At 40.9% G+C, this 16,260-nt stretch overlaps 1 protein-coding gene across 2 annotated transcripts in view; it reads right to left on the bottom strand.

The window, feature by feature from the left end:
- The window catches only part of atxn1a (ataxin 1a), a 101,603-nt gene extending 85,557 nt beyond the window's left edge, over positions 1 to 16,046 (bottom strand). The window contains exon 1 of one of the 2 annotated variants that reach the window (XM_039821156.1): positions 15,935 to 16,046. The gene's annotated coding sequence lies outside the window, so the exon portion shown is untranslated. The remainder of the gene's footprint in view (positions 1 to 15,934) is intronic. The other variant, XM_039821158.1, reaches the window with a different exon arrangement.
- Between the last annotated feature and the right edge of the window lie 214 nt (positions 16,047 to 16,260).

Genomic DNA, 16,260 nt, shown 5'->3' with positions numbered 1-16,260 from the left:
GGATTTTACACAGGGCATTCTATTAAATAGCCTCTACTTTCCTCAACAGTGGTATTCGAACAACTTAAAGATGATAGCCTAGTAAATTCAGGACTTTAATCTGATCTAGTCTGGTTATTACTTACTGTCTCTGGCAGAAAACACCATCTTTAAAGCCATTCACCTTCAAATCCCATCATTCAAGGAGTCAGCAGATACTTAAGAGTTAAGCTACAATCACACAACTGTTAGGGTCCTTGGGGTGGTTAGGTTACTTTTTTTGTACCCATAGGTAGATTTGGGTTGCAGTAAGACAAGGCATCCATCTTGACACATATTTTACAAACACAGACAATAGACAGACAGTAATAAAAAAAAAAGCTCAAACAATCACTAAAACCACAAAAGAAATAAATAAACGCTGCTTTTACAGCATCTGTGCAATGTTGCTATGACGTTCATCTGAGTGATAGCTGCTGGAACAGAACTGTTTTTATACCGCTTTGTTCTACACCGTGGGATTATAAACCTCCGTCCAGAGGGGAGAAGCTGAAATTCACTGTGCAAAGGGTGGGAGTCGTCATTTCAAATCGAGCTGGTTATTCACTGTAACTGTCTGGTGTACAGTGGCACTAGGTTAAGCCGTGACTCACCATTCAGCCTACTAGACCATTTAACGCTTTGATTCAGAGAGTTTCTGTTCTCTAAACCATGACATCAAAGAAACAAATCAAACTGATTCAGTAAAAGCACGATAGAATAGGGTCATCATGGTTTTGTCAATGTGGAAATAGGACAGTTTGTGGTTTCTGAAGGATGTAGTTTGCCTGTTAGCTCAGTACAGTACAATTCCAAAAACATATACTCCTCTTAAATCCATATACATTTAGGCTATGTGTGCTAAATTAGCGAGGGCAGTTTTGAAAGCTGTATTTTGTTCAAATTTGATGAACAATAATTTTGCATGCTCTTACTCATAATATCCTCACCCATGACACACATGCGCACACAAATTCTCTTTCCCCTCCCCACACACCAGTCCTCTTACTTTAAGTAAGTGTAAATGGTATCCATGAAGGGCCTGCTAAAAGGGTTACGCTGCCTCTTACCCCACCCCCTCCTCCCAACCACCATACATTTTAACCATTACACACACACACACACACACACACACACAGCAGTTGTTTATAGTTAGGTAGCGTGTCCTGTCAGGTTGCAAATGCACTCAGATATCCATCTCAGGGAGCCGTGCGAGAGGTAGTGTGGGGGCAACTCGCTAGCTGAGCTAATGGCACGTTGTGGGAGCATTAAACCGAGCTGACTGGGCGCTCGCCTCAAAAATCAAAGCACTGGGGTGAAAGAAGAACGGGGAGAAAATGATATTTTTTTCTCAAAAAGATGTCTGCTATTGGGTTTTGAGACTAATTGGTGGTGAGAGCTTTGATAGGAGGTTTTTATTTTAGGACGGACAGAATCTGAATCTGTCTTGATGCAGGAGTTTTTCAAGTGATTGGGGAAATATTGCGCTAACACTTTCAGAACACATTACCGATCAAACGATGTAGTAAATGCGACATGGGAACTCTGCTTTGACATTTATAGGGCATGCTATCAGAGGAAAATAGTGGTGAGCAAAGAAGAAAGAACAACAATTGACAATAAAAGTTAAGTCCAGTCAATTAATCGGTCAGCCCTTAATCACTGCTATGGTCTTCACAATACCTAACAATAATAACAAATGGAAACACCATCTGAGACATTAGACCTTCAACTTAGAGTGGCTATATGTAACTTTCAGTTTGTGTTGATTCTAGCGGCCGCTTTGGAAAAAGCGGTAGTGTTTTTACCACACCTGCTGTCATTAAGGTCTTTTTTCACAGTGCAGTATTGCCCACTGTATATTACTGAGTTAGAGTTACGATGAATGGATTGCGATGAATGTTTTGCTCAGACAGAAAATCATTCATTAATAATAAGATAATACGTTACAGATGCATCGTTGCATTTCAAGTGGTGCATCCGGTAACTTAGCCTACTTTGGATGTATCGTGAGCTAAACCGGGTATCACTGTCACTGTGTCACGATCCAAAGCAATAAGAGTTTGTTTATAGCAACCAACGTAATAATAATTTACATTAATACAGCGCATTTCATGAAACCCAAGGATGCTTTACAGTAAGTACGGTGGGACAAGGGAAAAGAAAATAGTAGGCCAACCCAAATACGGACTAAAAGGAATAAAAACCGGGCGCTAAATGGAAGGGGGGCGTATAACCACATAACGCATTGTAAAGTTATTTAATAAATTATATAGACATATTACATACCTAATGGGCCAATTCGGGTCGGTTTTGAATCATTTACAATCCCATAATTGTCTCCAGATGTTAAAAGCCCGACTGAGTGTGATTCGGGTTTCGGCCGTCGTCTGTCTTTCCATTTTAGCTTTTAGTTGTTCTTCGTTTAATTTCCTTTTTTTCTGTGATGTCCCTGCCCCAGTGTCAGCCATAACTACAGCAGATAACTTCTAAAATTAAATTAAAATACAATTAGGCCTATATAAAGATATCTCCTGCTACCCTTTACCAGGCTGGATACAATAACACAGGCTTCCGGTGTTACACCGAAATCTGTGACCCGTCAGAATGTGTGCTCTGTAACGCCATCTACCTGCTGTAAATCATTTAGTGACTTCGCGAAACAGACCAGGGCGTTAAGGCATTAATAAAAACTATATAAAGATAGCGTTCTTTTCACTGTAAGTCTCGTTTGATGTTACAGGTCATTTATGATCATCAGATGGAACATTACACAGTTTCAGAAACATTTAAAAGTTACATATAGTTACTTTAAAGATTTGAATCAAAAACTCAATTTGAAGAAATCTTTAGATACTTTTAAAGAATCTACCGACTACAATGGTTTGGCATCAACAGTAGCTTGGTTACTCTAACAACGTAACAACATAAATACTGCACACAGAACATGTTTATAACCAGTGGTTAAATTGGGCCGGGGCTCTCCAGGGCTCAGCCCCGGCCCATAAGGCTGCTCGTTTGTGTCCGCATGTGCCTGCTTGCAGTCAGTTGCCTACTGGAAATATGTCACATAAAATTTGATGAAAGTGATGCACAAAACATGATATTTCTGACAATAAATGAAAGATTTTTGAAATGGCATGTCTATTCGATAGTATAATCTAGTCGATTGGAACACGGCCGCATTTTTGGTCAGTCGACCATCGCACACAGCTCGCGCATGCGCATCTAGGTAGGCTAATTAAATTACAAAGGTAAAACACAAATAAATCCAAATGTTGACTGTAAAACTAAGCAGTGTTAACATCGGTTTTATATCTTAATAGTAGGCAGTTTGTAATGAGGCAACCACTGGAGCCAATCATTAAAACTACATACTTGGTTGCCAAGCTGGCAGCTTTGAAGAGTTTATGTTGAGTCCTGGTTAGACTATTGGCGTTTTTCCATTACATAGTACCTGCTCGACTCTACCCTATTCTACTCTATTTTCCATTGCAGATTTAGTACCGCCTCATGCCTGAGGCGAGCGTGACTGGTCGCCATAGCAACGCCGCAGGAAACTGCCGTGACCTAACGCGACACACACATAGAACGTCGAAGGTGTGTTGTTTTTACTCTCTGCATGTGGCTGTCACAGCCATAAGACAAATTTTGTTTCAAAAGAACCTGGAGTCAGCAAAAAAACAAAACACCGCTGGCTAAACTATTTAAAAATGACGGTTTTGTTCAGGACACCCCCCTCTGTCGCTAGTAATGATGACACAGTGATTAGTGACGATTCTCACGGACCAATCAGTAGTCTGCAGGTTTTCACATCACCTTCTGGTATCGCCTCAGCTCGCTTGGAACCTCGACGGAGGTGGTACTAAAAAAAGTACCTGGGACTTTTTTTCGTAACGGAAAACCAAAATAGGCGAGTAGAGTCGAGGCAGTAGTAAAGACAGAGAATGGGAGAAGGAAATTTGTGTGAGGTGGATCTGGTCACCACCCAGATCTTCTCAGCTGTTGCTACTGTCATATGCTGCACTCTGTCTCTTCATGTGGCACATTATGTTTGGCACATTGTATGGGTCACTTCTTATATCATAATAAGGTAATACAATGTGTAATCAAGTGATGACTGAATAACAGTAATGTAAATGCTAAATGCCCTAATAATACCTGGTGATACTACAACAATGCAAAGTATAGGCTCTTAACCTTGCAGTTTTGCACATATTTGCACAAAACTCTCCAGAAAGTGCCATTTAATGGTTTATTTTTCAAAAAAAAATCCCAGGGGGGCATACCCCCGGACCCCACCACATAGAGCCCCCACATAACAAATCCCAATTTAAGCCCCGTTTATAACATAATGAAACCGTTTTTGAAACAGTAACAAACGTTTTGTTTCTGCCTGGGTTAGCAAACTAGACCTCCAGTTTCTCCTGAGGTGAGATGTGGGTATACATAAAAGGTATTTGTTCTACGATGATGATAATTTCAAAACCACCTAAAACGCTTAACAACGGCTTTTAAAGATCTGACATCTGGGAAGTTTAAAAAGTTCCCATAAGAGCCATTAAGGTTATGGAATGTATAAAAAAACAGAGTTATTTCAGTCTGATGAGGATGCTTAGTAATTTCCCATTAGGTCAACTTTCTTCTCCTACCACAAGTATTTTTCCTGGGCAAGCCCCTGCAATTGCACCAAGTGTGTGTGTTTATGTATTGTATGTCCATGCAAATATCTGCTTTGAATGTCTGTATATTGTGTAAGTTGTGTAAGAGCCTGTCAATAAGTGTCTTGTCTTGCTCTGGTCTTGTTTCTGCAAATGAGCTTGTACAAATGTGGCTCCTTATGCATTACTCTGAACAATGTACACATATAGGGCAAGTATGACACTGAGCCATTTTGTAGCCAAGTTACCTCCCCCACTGTGGCATTTGATAGTAGATGACAGTGTCAGAGAAATAGACCTGGCCAGGCCACAGTGAAACCGAACATTAACCTCATTTATGTCATAGTTTATCCCCTGACCCCTGCTACACACTCTCTAATGAACACACAAAACACAAGCCTGAGCTGCGGCAGACACAAACACATGCACACACACACTTGAGTATCTAACTTAATGCACACTCATACACAGCAACATAAAATCATGGATAAAAGCAAACACAAATACATGGTCTACACATGTACACATATACATAGTTAGACCAGGCCATCCTAAAACAATGAGTCAAATCTGATAAATAAGAGTTGAAACTGGACCAAAAGTAAGAGAGTGAATATAATAAAACATTCCAGTAATATGAGGTGCAACATTTCTTTAAATTAACCCCTGTAATGTCTTTAAACTTTTAAAAGTGTAAGAGCAGGAAGATATAGAATTTTCTTTATTTCATTGGTGCAGTATCATGCACAACACTAGACAGAAATTAATTTCATTAGGTTTGTACTGCCATATTTGTCATGCGTTGTGCACACTCAAAGCAGAAATGATGCCACCATCTTAAAAACGTGTGTAATTTAAAGCTCCAATTAAGTTACATCTCCTCAGCAAACAATGTATACAATCCTGTTACTTTCAAGGGACACTTTGGCGCTCATAGTGGCAGGCCAGTGGGAAAAAAAAAAATGTTGTAAAAGATTCTAGTCTCGGATGGTGAAAGAAAAATAGAGAAAGAGACACTGTAAAGAGGTCCTGATACTGTAATTGGTGATGGGCTCATGGGGCTCATGGGCAGGCAGGGAACATCCTGGCTCACTAGACCTTATCTCTGTCAGCAGTGTTTTAGCACACCTCCCTGACTATCATAGCCAAATGTCCCTGTTCCAATGTCATGAGCTTACTACATAGCTGAAAGAAGGGACAAAAATAATAGCCAGTCAGTGAGTCAGTCAGTAAGGCAGCAAGTCAGTCAGCCACATGTCCAGCCAGATAAGGCTGATCCACGGCCATCGGGTAAAAAAAGATGAACTGGCCAAGCCACAACTACCAGCCAGCCAGCAGGACTTACAGACAGAAAAAGCCAGCAATCCAGCAACTTGCTCTATTCAAACCACACCCCAGCTTTGTCAGAGAGGAAATAGCTTCAGCCTTACAGACACCGTTTTAAATATTGCCTGTGGTTTAGTTGCACAGAATTGTCTCAACCTGTCCTCCAGTGCCCACCCGCGCATGCCCCTGACCATCTAGTGATTGATTTAGTGACATTGTTAGAAAGAGGGGGACAGTGATAACAACTGGCCATGGACAGACTGGAATTCAGGACTTCATTCCACACACCACATAACAAACCATCAATGAACTGAGATGTTTCAGGATAGATTGCACTGACCCTTCCCATACCGTCACAAGCTGTGTCTTGCTGTGTCTGACATCAGCATCCTTGGGAGTAAACAGTAGTAATGGAAATCAAGCTTGTGCCAAGAACAACATTGGTGAAGGGTGGGTTTTGGTATTCCATGGATTGTTTCTATCACTGGCCATTTTCCTGTTATTGAATTCCTCTCTTTCAATGCATATCCTTCTGGCTCATACTTAAGTCATTGTTGATACCCACACACCCACCTTGCAGCTGAGGGTCTGGGGGCTTCACTCCCAACAATTAAGGTAGAAGCACCGGTAAAAATAGAAGTCAATGATAGTATTTACGGTGTCCAAATGATAATGTTTGATGAAGTTTAGCCCTGTGTAGACTATAATCGTTCAGATTTCCAACTGTTCTGAACACTCCGGTTTCAACAGTTTTTCTCTACTCGGCTAAGTGTAACACCTAACCCTACCGCCCTTCTATGATTGGTCATCTGCTCCAAGCAAGCAGGTTTGGATTTTGTTTTTTTTTTTTGTTAACATTGTCCCATGTAACACACTAACTACGCGCATTAAACAATAAAATGTCACCTTGCGGGTGTCGTTACATTTCCTCACCCAATCCCGGGCTTAACATCACCTGAAACATTTTCTGTTAGTAGTATTTGGTTTAAAAGCCTTTATCTGCGATTTTTGACAGTAGAACGTGCTGCTTCATTCCACTACAATCTAAAGTTAACATACTGCTTACTATGGACCTTTTTCACAGCAGACATTTGGACTTGTCACAGTAGGAAAAGCACAGCTGAAATTGATAACCTTAACGATGGCTCAATTCCATCCAGTGTCCCAGTGAGCTATTTCAGTGAGTCAGCATGCACAATACCAGGGCCTCTCCTAAGTGGAATGCAGCCACCATTAATGGTTTTGAATACACCTGTGCTTTTCCTGCTATGACATGTCAACGTGTCTGCCGTGAAAAAGGTCTATTAAGTAGCTACATGCTAACACAACATAGCTGCAATCTCGGCCAATGCTGGGCATTCACATGGATGTATTAAGAGATAGAGTGGTCATTTTACTGCAGGGACATGTCCGGTTGTGTAATATTTGGTTTACAAGCTTTTATTGGTGATTTTTCACAGTACAAAGTCCTGCAATATACTCTATTGCAGTAGCTCCAGATCCAACTAGTGAAACACGGAGCGGGGGCTCCAGAGTTTCCAGGAAGCGCATTGGCCAATCAGAGCAGACTGTGCTTTTTCTGGGGGAGGGATTAAAGAGACAGGCACTCCTACAGAGCATCTCATACAGAGGGTGAATACAGGTGCAGCAGCCATGGGCAGTATGAGAAAAATAAAGTGTTTTTTTTAACCAGTGTTTCCTTTAGGATTTTCTTTAGCAGTGGGGGCAGTTTAAGCCCTTGTCCAAATACATTTGGATATCAGGAGTGCCTACCAACCTACAACCTGTTGGCTGCCTGGATAAAAAAACAACAACACGGTCTTCAACAAGCCATTCTTTTCTGGCTCCCCTTCCTATCTCACATGCAGGCTCATTATAATATAACGCCCCCATCTGAGTATCTCCAGCCAAGGTTTGGGAAATACCTTTGCAAAGGCGTGACATATTTTTCTCACAAGTCAATAAGAAGAGACTGGGCTTTTTGGGAGGGGGGCTTAAAAAGAAAGGCGCTAAAACGGAGCATTTCAGACAGAGGATAAATACAGACATATTTAGACAGAATGAGAATAATAATGTTTTTGAAGATTAAATGTTGTAATAGAAACCCAAAATACAAATATGAATCTGAAAATGAGCATAATATGTCTCTTTTAACTGAAATGTACTTATTCTTACAGATTTATTACAACAGGCAAATAATCCTCTTCAGCCCACATGCATACATTTTGTTCTAACATAAAGCTAAAGGTTATTATACTTGCTATAATATAAGGGGCAAGTTTGTATCAATTGAACCTGATCTAAAAAGGTAAATAAAATAACCAAAATATCTAAGGTAATCCATTATAAGTAGATCTAGATTATTATCCAACAACTAATAGGTATCTAGATAATTTACAGTGCCCCCTTAAATTAACTCAATTACATTTGAGTCAGCATAAAAATCAGTTAATCATTACTTGCACTTGATCTAGACAGGCAATCCCCTTGAATGTGATGCGAATGTTCAGGTAATAGAAATCATTACATTTGTGCTCCAATATATGTACATGACCCCAATTCCTAGCATTCTTCTTTCATCTCTCTTCCTCATCACTATCTATCTGGCTGTGTCCCAGGTTGTCAGCTTATCCTTGTCGCAGGCCTGGAGCTCTATGGGGAAGAGAAGCAGGAGCCGTCTGACTGCCAGTCAGTGTCAACTCCCCACTGTAATCCTCTACTGCCTCTGATAAGGATAAGGCAGAGAAGACTATGCTAGCAGAAGAAAAGAGAAGAGAAGAGAAGAGAAGAGAAGAGAAAAGAGAAGAGAAGAGAAGAGAAGAAGAGACTGAAATATGCTTTTTTTAAGTTGCAAGAAGACATGGAAAAAAAACGGAGGCAAAAATGTACATGAGTGAATATAACGTGTTTAAAGTGGGGAGATGAGTACACTTGCAGAACAACCATTTAAGCAACTAGACCTTTCCAATCCCACCAAAAAGTGTTGTGGCTTTGTCAGATTGAGTGAGCCACAGTTGAAAGAGCTCAGAGCCATTGCTCTTTTATGCACTACATAATACCATTAAACAGCTGTTATCAGTTAGGTTCTCCCTCATTTAACTTGGCCCTCAAAAGGCCAATGCTTAAAACCCCTTCCTTTCAGCCAGGCTTTGCTTGGAATATAATCAAATATGAATCAAGGCAGAGACATCACAGGAGCAGTATACTGAATTAACTATTGCATGATGACTTACATGAGGTATCACTTTTATGTATAGCTCAGGCTCAATAATGATCTTTCTAGAGACGGTTAATGAAACAGCTCTGAGGATTTTATCCGATTTGATGAGTTGGTTTGATTCAAAATTGATGGAGGAACTCAAATCTGTAGCCTAAAAGCTTATTTGCCCACAAGAGCACTCTGTCATCATTTAAACACTATACACTTTGGAGTTCAGTCCAGTTTAGCCTTGTAACAACTGTATATCATGTCAGCTACACTGGCAGCCATTACAGAGCCAAAGCCCACACACGGCTGAACTAAGTCCCAAAGCCAGCTTCCCTTTTTCACATGGCTATTGAGCCATGCAGTGGCTTATTGACCCGTCAATGTAACACAAGTTTGTGGGATGGCTTTAGTACTCTTCCCCTCTCTCTCTCTCTCTCTCTCTCTCTCTCTCATTCAGACACTGGGAGTACCTTGGTCATTCAGAAGATTGGTATTGATTAGATTGCCACTTCAAAATAAAGACGGTATGCATGTAAACAGGGTCACAAAGACTGCAAATTATACATCCACTCTAGTCTGGATCGACGACTTCATTTACTGGATAGTCCCCGCTGTTCGTTTCGGGAAACAACAACAACAACAACAACTTTCGAGCTAGCAAGCTACATGTTGAAAATGGCAAGTTTGGATCGTGCAACAAGGCAGGCCTGCTTGGTTTTTTTGGGGAATGGTTGTAAAGATTTACAAAGAATATGTTTACAGCATTTACTATCTGACTGGGATGTTCTGGGACCGATTGGTGGGGATTTGCTATGGACAAAATACACACGCCGATACACTGGTAAGAGCAAATTACGTTTAACCATGTATCCAGCTAATTCATATAGCTCACATTACTGTATTATATGAACAGTTCACTTCATTTAATATTGTATGTGGCGTTTTCTTTTGCGGGGTGCAAATGTTCCACCAAAACAAGTTCCTTCCCGAGTCCATTTTGGCAGATCCACTGTCTTTATTCCCAAGACAATTGTGATTGGTTTAAAGAAACGCAAATAACCCAGACCATTTTTTTCTCCTATCCAGGAGTTTATGTGTGGACGGGCCAGACCTTACTCTGCAGCTCTGTGGAGTAAGGTCTGGCGATACAAGACTACATCCACTCTGTTCAATGTTTGGACACACACACACACACACACACACACACACACACACACACACACACACATACACAGTATAGATCCACAAGTACTGTATAGGCATAAACAGAACAGTGATCCCCTCTCTTTTCATGAACATTTTGATTGAATTAAAACATTTTTTTTAAATGACTAAATGGGACTTCAACAACTGCATTAGTGAAGTTCAGCGATTCACAAGACTATACAAATCTGGTCCCAATTCCCAAATTACGTTGTCTCTCCAGTTTAGACATTTTCGTTACCATCTTCATGTAAATCACTCTTCTTCTTCACCCTTGAAGGTTTGTTTTCTTCTGGTTCTGCATGAGCAGCATTAGACGTCACTAACACGCCCAATCGCCTGCTGTGAATTTTCACACATTTTCCGCAATTGGAGATTTTGTACTATGGATCCAGCAGATTAAACTATGTTTTATGTCCAATCCGACTGATTCTGACATTTCTGTTCTTACATACAGCTACGCTGGGTATGGTCTCTATAATTTCAGGTTTGCAGTGCATGTGTAAAAGCAGTTTAAGAAACACTAAGCACCTCCTCCACTAAGCTGTGCACTAAGCAACAAGGGCACTAGGCACTGGGCGATATGGAGAAAATCAAATATCACGATATTTTTGACCAAATACCTCGATATCGATACCGCAACGATACTGTAGGGTTGACTATTGGTGCTTTCACAAAATATTTAAACACAATGAGATTTTTGATAAATAATCATCAGTAATGTGGTTACAATGACTAAGTGGGTAACGGCAAATAATAGAACAGTTACAACAGTCTGATAAGTTCAGAAAATGACATCACTTTACTGTAATGCAGCTTTTAAAACCAGGAAAAGACAACACTTATGCCATATTACGATATCCAAAATCTAAGACGATATCTAGTCTCATATCACGATATTGATATAATATTGATATATTGCCCAGCCCTAAAAGGCACACACGATCACACATGGTGGAATGTTCTTTCACACAAAACACAAAAAACTCTCATGGATTCCCTTTAAAAGCAGTATTCTGTGTGCGATGGTGTCCTTTCTCTTGTGTGCATGCATGTGTACTCGCTGCGCTCATGAATAGAGGAGGATGAAACGAAAAGCTGAAAAGGTCGGAGCGCACTGCATGGTTCAACCAGACAGTTCAATCTCTTGATCTGCCCCCACCCCACAGAACCCTCTTTACTTTTTCAAAATCCTTTTTCTTGCACACTCTTTTTTTCGACTGCTGTTCTTCTTTTCTGTGTAGCTTGAGTAGCTTCTTGTGTAAAACGAGACGACCAGGAGTTCACCTGTGATAGCAGTGTGGTGTGAATGCAGCAAATAGGGGTTGATCATTTTTCATTATGACGACATCAGACAGAGTTTTTGTGTGAAAGTGGTATAAAACATGGGCCAGAGATATGAAAGAAAGAAGGTGGAGGGAAACAGGTGGCTTGCTGAAACGCATATTCTTTAGACCTATAATTTGTCTTTTCAGTGTTATCTTTGAAAACAGAGTTGGTACAACTACATATTTCTCTATGTATGTTTACTTTATTATAACAAGTGTCTATGTTTGTTATGGCTCCTTGCAGCATGTGTACATTAGAGTTTTCAGTCAGGGCTTTAGTGACAAATAAAAGGGTACATGAAGAAAACTTTTGAGCATGATTTACATACTATTCTGTCTGGTTACTAACGTATCAGTCTGCCCCAATACCACTTAAAGCTTTTGCACACTTCAGTGCAGAGCAGGGTTTGTCTGTTTTTACCTGTGCTCACATGAAGACACCATCATCTGGCAGAAGACAAGTCAAGCCAAAATGTACAAGAACAGAGTGAGAACGTTACTCACTCATGCAGACTCCAAATATCTCAAGGGATATTGGTAAAGGGCCCTTATTTGTGCACCTCTGCCTGCCGTGTGCAATCTGTCAAAGTTATTCTCCAAGCAAATGTTGAGAGTAAGTAAAAGAGCACTGTTATTCTAACTAATTTATATAGGAATATACACAGACACACACAAACAAACAAACAACTGTTGCAGCCATTGGTCGATCCATTTTCCCTGCCCACCCATCATTCACTCCTGTATTTGCAGGTTAGAGCATAGAGCCGTGTCTGTCACTTATTAATTCAGCCATGACATCTCCACCCAATCATTACATGGAAATATCTCTCCGTCTCCCTCAAACACACACACATTAATACACAAATGTCCTCTTTTCCCTTACATAGGCAGCAAATTCCAGGGACAAAGAAAAGCCTCGAGCATGATCTATCAGACGTGTATATTCATGTGTGTTTGAGTGTGTGGGTCTGTATGCACATATGGCTCTGACAAAAGAGCCAAGCTCAGTTAAACGGCTTGTGATTAGGACACCTCGGCTTCTAATTGCCTTTTATTACCATTTGAAAGTGAGTGGCTACTTGAATCAAAGGCTATGGTGGCTGTGGTACAGTGCATGCATGTGTGAGTGTGAGTGTGCGTGCATATGTGCATGTGGTCGGTGGGTGGAATAGCACGCCTGATTCACAGTGGCATGACCCCACAATAGAGCACTATAGTTTGGTCCATCCCTCACAAAGCCTTGGTGTTCACCATCCTAACTAACACAAAGCCCTGGCTTTAACAAACCTAAAAAATATTGAACCTGCTACTCTTATAGACATAATCAAAACCCTTTCCGCTCCAGTATAAAACTCCTTAAAGGAACACGTCGACTTATTAGGACTTTGTATACATACTGGGAACTATTCTCAGAAAGGCGAAGCACTGCTACTTCTGTTACTTGGGCGGAGTGATTTGCTCGCAGAACTCCAGGCAAACTCTCTGCTCCTCACCACAGGGCTTCTCAGGTGCTGCGAGCAAATCACTCCGCCCAAGTGGCAGAAGTAGCAGTGCTTCGCCTTCTGAGAATATAGTTCCCAGTATGTATACGGTTAGAAGATGGCTGTGTCTCATGTGACCTTGTTATTTGTACACGCTGTGATTATACAAATCACAACATGTAAATAGGAAAATGTTGGCGTTATTTTGTCACTTATTGGTAGCAGTAGGCTAGATGGAGCTGGTTAGGATCTGTGCTTAGCGATGCTAGTGGTGGTGCGTCAGACAGAGTTACGACACGCAAGGAGATGAGAATGGAATGTACGGACTTATCTAACTCTGGGGATACGATGAATAAGACAAAGTCCCAATAAGTCGGCGTGTTCCTTTAAACTGGTGACCAACTACAACTACTCCCTCTACTTCTTAAATATACCGTTTTTTTTCCCCTGTCTTTTCTTTTACTACTCTTTAGCATTTTGTCATGTCATTTTTAGACAGGTCTATAAATCAACCCTGGTTAATCCTTACATCCTGACCTAAATCTATCTTCACTCTCAACCCTTTGCACTAGGGCTGGGCAATATATTGATATTATATTGATATCATGATATGAGACTGGATATGGTCTTAGATTTTGGATATTGTAATATCGTGATATGACACAAGTGTTGTCTTTCCTGGTTTTAATGGCTGCATTACAGTTGAGTGATGTAATTTTTTTAACTTACCAGACTGTTCTAGCTTTTCTATTATTTGCCTTTACCCACTTAGTTATTATATACACATTAATGATGATTATTTATCAAAAATCTCGTTGTGTAAATATTTTTTTGTAAGCACCAATTGTCAATCCTACAATATCGCCGCAATATCGATATTGAGGTATTTGGTCAACAATATTGTGATATTAGATTTTTTCCATATCGCCCAGTTCTACTTTGCACCCATTTTTCTGGTCACGAACTCACCACCCATAAGACTTCCAGGCATCCCATCCCTTTCTAAAATCCTGGAATGTACTGTTTCCACTCAGCTTAACCCACATCTGCAAGGCCATAACTGTTACAGCACCAAACTGCACTATTTAAATTCAAAGGGCAGCCGACTATGGCCCATACACCATTACCACTTCTCTCTACCTTAATACGGCTTTCAATATGGTGTTTCATATAATCATCCTAAAACAATTATGCCCTATTATCATGACCAATACTGTACACATTTGATTGAACTCTCAAGTAGAACAGTTCTCAATTAAGTCTCCATTAAGAACCAAGATCTCAAAGGCCTCCATGGTATTCCACAAGGATTAATACTGGGTCCCCTTTGCTTCATCATCTACCTCCTCCCCATCATTAGACATCAAGGCATCCCCTGTTACAGAGTTGATTCTTAGCTATATCCTTCCATCTACCTACCTAGTTACTACCTCTCTCCCTTCTCCGACCTGCTGCCTCTTCAACACAGACAACTTGATGAGCCGAAGTCTCAAAAACCACCAAAAACTTGTTTGCTATGCATGTTTACCGAAATTTAGCTTATAGTTATAATGTTGAAGATCTCTGTTTTGTTCTGTTTGGCAGCACTGGTATTTGTATAGCAGGTTACAGTAGCACCCTAGGGTGTCTGGTTCATTCATTGCTTAAGGGAAGGCAACTCTATATAGGGCATGCTTCAAAAATGAGAAGAGACATAATCAACAAGTTAAGCTTGACAACATTTTTGTTCAAATAGCAAATAATTACACACTGGAAAAGGGGAACGCTGGTGGGAAGAACTGCAGCTTTTCATCTTTACCAGTTACATTTGTCCATCCATTTGGTCTCATTTGGATGCCATATTAAATTCACAATGTGAGTGAAAGCCTAGGCTGTATCACTTGGGGAGCATAGCCTACCCTGAGTGCAACTCCGAGGTGTAAACAGAGTAAAAATAGCCTGCTATCACAGGCTTCCCTACAGTCCCGTTATATAATGATCCAAGCTAGGATGAATGACATCACGGGTAGTCCAGCAATCACAAACCCTATGTCCTTTAGCCTACAAACAGCTGGCAATGTAAAACACTGTATAGTACCATATTACACACGAAACCACGATCCTAACATGCAAATAGATGTCCGTCTTTCAAAAACACACTGTGGTTAGTTGTTCTTCGTCTCTTTTCGTGTAGAGAAAACACTTCCGCGATGGTGAAACGTAGATAAAAATGTAGAGCTTGCCTTTGACAGTCCTTGTCAGTAAGAACATAGTTTAAAAGAAAAAAAATACGTCTTGAAGCAACATTATTTAGCAGTGTATGTCAATGTTAAGCGCTAAAAAACAGTCTGCAAGGTCGGGTGGCGCAGTTCCTGAAACTACAGCGCCTGCCCGAGACCAGCTCGGCCGGCGGACGCGCTCCTCGCTCGGTCAGAATCCAGCCAAACCTCCGCTCTCTTTCGCCCCACTTAAACACTACTTAACATTTACGTTCCGAAATGACAAGTACATACACCCAAACCCCGTATGCCCCCGTACTGTTTGGTCACTTAAAAATAGGTCAGAGGGCGAAGTAAACATTTCCCGAGGCTTTGAAGTAAACCAGAGCGTCTGCGCCACCCTGCCCAGTTCTTCCAGCCATTTTCTCTTCACAGCTCCAAAAGAGAAAAGTGGCATGGAGAAGGCAGGTTGGTAAAACGAGTACTGAATGAACAGTTTTGTGTGACTTACTGTAGGGTGTAACGGGCTGCTGAGTTTGTGTCGCTCCTTGTTGCCAGGGCTCCCCTGCTCTGCTCCGGCGCTGACGGTGGAAAGCGTCTCCCCTCCTAATGATGTTTGCAGCGCACAGCTCTCTGCCCCCACCTTCAGAGAGAGAGAGAGAGAGAGAGAGAGAGAGTTAAAAAATGGAGCAGTTTGTTAAGCTACTCATGCAAAAATATGAGAGGGCTCGGAGCAGCGCAAACAGAAACTGAATTACAAGTTCATTGACAGTACTAGGGCGTGTGAATCCACAATAGGCCTACATATGCCATGTTTAGTTTAGTGTGTTTGGATAT

The sequence above is a fragment of the Perca fluviatilis genome, chromosome 13 (assembly GCF_010015445.1).
Source record: "Perca fluviatilis chromosome 13, GENO_Pfluv_1.0, whole genome shotgun sequence".
NCBI lineage: Eukaryota > Metazoa > Chordata > Actinopteri > Perciformes > Percidae > Perca > Perca fluviatilis.
This window is presented reverse-complemented; position numbering and strand designations above follow the sequence as displayed.